We start from the raw sequence: 4320 nt of genomic DNA, 5'->3' as shown, positions 1-4320 counted from the left end.
CTAATCTCATAACCATGAGAATAGGTATGGATTAGTTATAAGTATAATTGATTCACTACGAAAGTAGGATTCATATGCATAAGGAAATTACACCATAACTACCCAAGATAGTAGTTCTCAATGATCCAAAAATGGCACTTGTATGAGTAGTTAGGGATACCATAACCTAAGGAGGTTTCATTTGTTATTTTGCATAAGTTCGGTAGGTTTCATTTCTTATAATTCATTGATAGTCTAGATAATAGAGAAGCTTTAGTAGTGTCGTTAATTGTGCAATCTTCCTCGTGGGATCGACCTGATATATACCATAAACTACTAGCTGACCTGTATACTTGCAGTGAAAGGGGTGTATTTCGGATTTTTAACTTGTATGAATAATAAAGACCCATCAAAAGACAACAAGATGAGAATTAACCTTGGTTTTGTCACAAAATTCTTGGATTTTTGACCTTGACCAAAGACTTTCTTACTTCTTTACTAAAACCAAATTTTGATCAAAATTCTTTCATTTTTCCTCTAACTTTGGGCGAACTTACATGAGCCTTTTTTTTCTATGAAACTTATTTTTTCAGGGGTCAAAAATCCAAGGTGTGAGGACCCGCAAAATTCTCCTTGTTTTATTTTATTTTATTCCATGTTATTTTTCCGCGTGTATTTTCCTTGCTTTCAATCAATTAATCATTTAATTTTCAGAGATTTTATAAGTGAGTATCGTTTTTAAATCATTTGTTTTAGTATAAGTGCGTACATGTTAAATTTGAGGTGCATTATGGATGTGAGATCCTGGATTCCAAATTGTCTCAAATAAATTAAATATGGATATTTATAGTAGCTATTGTGTGAAAAATGTATTTTACCATGTGTTTTAATTTTCAAAGAGTATTTTACATACCAAAAGTGAAAAATTTAATTGAATCATTAAAATCCTACTTTCAAAACTAAACCGTTAAGTTTAAATTAAATTCAACCAATTAATATTTTCGTGATTGTATGTGCATCCATGCATGTTTAGTACGGGGTTTTGAGTGATTAGTACCTTGGGTTGGTGGGCTTAAGTTAGTTTTAATTAAACTAAGTAAACCAATGGGTTAATTACATTGGATCAAGTAGAGTTGTAGTGTTGGGCCTTTAAGTTTTAATTTCATTAGAAGCCTAAGCCATAAACCCATTAATTACCCAAGCCCATGACCCATCTCTTGTTTTGCTTTACTATTAATAGATTTAGCTATTAAGTTAGGAGGACATAAGACAAAACAAACAAAGCCAACACCAAGAACAAGCTACCGTGAGCTTGGAGAAGAAGAAAGGCAGCATCGGGTGAGCTAGGAGAAGAGAAAAAAAAAAGGGAACTTTGTTGGAGAGTTGGATCTCAAGGATACATCTCCTCAAAGAATCGGCCAGCTAGGGGGTATGATTAAGGATTTGAGGTAAACCAATTTCCTAACTCTTGATTCTTGTGGTAAAACATATGATTGATGATTGGAAGTTGAATCTAACTAGCTAGGAACTGATTTGAACGGCTGGAAATTCGTTTGATTGGGTGGAATTTAAATGAACTTCAAGTGTTCCTTTTCTGTCAAGATTTCTGTCCGAAATTAGTCTGAAAATTCGAACATGTTAGGAGCTGATTTTACTTTAGTACAAAACATGAAAGTTGTAGGGAATGATGTTTTATAGTTGCCTGTAAAATTTCAGCTCAATCGGAGCAACGTAGCCTGTGAAAAGACCAAAATACCCATGCTTCCCTGTATTTATCCGAAACTGATAATCAGCTTCTGTAATTGGATGTTTTGACCAGGAATACTACTGATTTGGTTGTTGATGTTTTCTTAAGACTTATAGACTTGTGTCTTAGCTTTCTAATGGCTTTGGAATTTCCTGAATTGGAGTTGTGTGTGCTGAGATATGAGTGAATAAAGCAGGACTGCTAGTTGATTTCTGCAGTGAATTTCAAACTGGAAAATCTGGAGCGTTTTTGGTAAATTTGACCTAGTTAGGGTGAGAACTGGACTGAGTGGTCTTCATAAAAGTTGTAGGCCTTTGTCTTAGCTTTTCAACGCCTCCAAGAACGCCTTAAACGGACTTTGGTAGCCTGCGATATGGCCATTTAAAGGTAGTACAGTTAATTAACCGATTAGTTGGAACTTGGTTCTGGGAATTGGGAATTTGACTAGGTTACACTGGAATTTGGACTAAATGGTCTTCATCAAAATTGTAACCCTCTGTCTAGCTTCGAAACGGTATAAATTACATTCCAATCCGATAAGCATAGCGTCGGATGTGTCCGTTACGCAAAACCCGTCAAATCTGTCTTTTGTTAAGTTTCATTTCCGCATTTGTTATTAGCTCGATTTCTATACTTGTATTGTTTTGAGCCTATGGAATGGCTATTGAAATGAATTTGTGTTGTGGGTAACCTTGGTTTGATTGAGAAAAAGAATGAAGCCATAAATGGTTGGAAATAGGAAAATACAAAGGGCGTGCTGCCCAAATTTTCGCTTGAGGGCTAAGTTTCTATTTGAACTTGTATATTTTTGTTTGGCAAATACTATAACCATTTTTCCATCTTAAAACATGATCATTCTTCAATTGGAAACTCCAAATGTTTACTTACTCTTACCAAATAAAGAGGAATGGTTTAGGGTTTTCTTGAGTATTTTTGTCCTCCCTCTTTTTCATGAAGTCTATAATATCTACTTGAATATGAAATGATTTTGAACCATATAAACGATTCCGAAAATAGAATTTCTTAGCCTATCTAGTTGGATTCCGACTTGTCTTTGGTTCAAGTGTTTACATTAAAAAATTTTATAGCCCTTTTGAGTTTGGTTTTACGTTTGGTCTATGAAACCCTAGTTATTTTATCCACGGGTCCAAATGTCCTCGTTTCACTTTAAAGTCTCTTTATACGTTCTACTCATCATTTGTAGAGTTCTTTGATTTCACCTAATTGTTTGTGCTAGATGAGCTGTAATATTCTTTCTCATTTAATCTTAGGTTTTCTCGGTGACTAAGGATATTTGGCACGTTGTTTTGCATACATAGGTGAGTGTTCCTTGTTTGTTATATTTCCTTGACTTATTGGCTTGTTATTATTGATTGATAATGTGTTAAGTGCTTTCAATGATTGTTAAAACAAGTTTTGTAGGCGAGTGTGTACTTTATCGCACTCGACCTAAATAAATGTGAAATTTTCAATGATTAAATGATTAAATGCTAGTTGCGCATGAATGTATGCCGTTTGGCTGAACTGGGCCCTGCCCTTCGTTACCGATTGACTCGAGCCAGAAGCGGACTTGGTCGAGCGATATGGTGACGCTGGGTGTGAACGTTGGTATACTCGAGTATTACCTTGTAGGTTGGTGGAGCCTGGCCAAAGGCCAGGAAAGGGGTGAATGAAACGAAAGAACGAACGAGGGTTTTACTTACAAAAATGCAATCTTCAAAAGAATGAAGGAATAAGGGGAAATGTCAGGAGAACGAACGAACGAACGAATTTATGGCTCCCAGTGAGCCCGTATCCTTTTAATGTATGTGTTATTATCGCTTTCCATTTTAAATGTTTCTTGAATTATTAATATTCTATGTTTAATGTATGGATTGATTATTTGATTATGTGTTCGGAACCTCACTGGGCTTTTAGCTCATCCCTTTAGTTTGTTTTCCTTAACAGGGGAAGGCACGCAAGGATGAGAGCTTGGTATAGACTAGCTTGGTCTAACTCTTTGTTTTTGTAATGGTTCTCGCCCTAATGCTTGGCACGGGCTGGTTGTATGAAGAATTGAGAACCTTTATATATTCGATGATTGCACTCCCTTTTGAGATAGAAATGTATATGTAAGTTTCACTTAAGTTTTGGATTGTTGTATGTTATTCCTTTGGTTGTATTCCGGACTTGATTAAGGAACGACTGAGTCCCGGCGAGAGTTGGGCAGGCGGTCTGCCGAACCCTGGGGTACGCCCAAGGGAGAAGTGGGGCCGTCACACAAGGAGTACTTTTTGACTATGCCATACAGAAAATGGCTAAGCTCAAGCTTTAGAAAAAATATCGCATCTCAAATGTTGAAGTCAGGGCTACTGCTGAAAGGTTCCAGCTTGATGGACTTAAGCTCTAGTGGATTATAAGCACCAAAACTATTATAGAGGAAATTAATGAAGCTAACTCAAGTGTGTTGCCGTTCCACTTTGATTTCACGGCTTATAAAGACCTGGCTCCGTACGGAGACTTGAAACTATTGGTCAGTATAGAACACAATCTATAGTATATTTTCTCTTGATCTTATATGACAAAAAAATTGTATCTGAGTTATCTTGCTTGTT

General features: G+C 36.1%; 1 long non-coding RNA gene across 1 annotated transcript; it reads left to right on the top strand.

Annotated features, from left to right (window-relative positions):
* Positions 1–1233: 1233 nt before the first annotated feature.
* Positions 1234–3873, top strand: LOC140008025 (uncharacterized). The gene is made up of 3 exons (XR_011815440.1): positions 1234–1427; positions 2998–3045; positions 3674–3873. It is a non-coding gene; the product is annotated as an uncharacterized lncRNA (long non-coding RNA).
* Positions 3874–4320: the final 447 nt, after the last annotated feature.

Source organism: Coffea arabica, chromosome 6c (assembly GCF_036785885.1).
Source record: "Coffea arabica cultivar ET-39 chromosome 6c, Coffea Arabica ET-39 HiFi, whole genome shotgun sequence".
Classification (NCBI taxonomy): Eukaryota; Viridiplantae; Streptophyta; class Magnoliopsida; order Gentianales; family Rubiaceae; genus Coffea; species Coffea arabica.
Note: the sequence above shows the minus strand (reverse complement) of the source record. Positions and strands in the feature narration are given on the sequence as shown.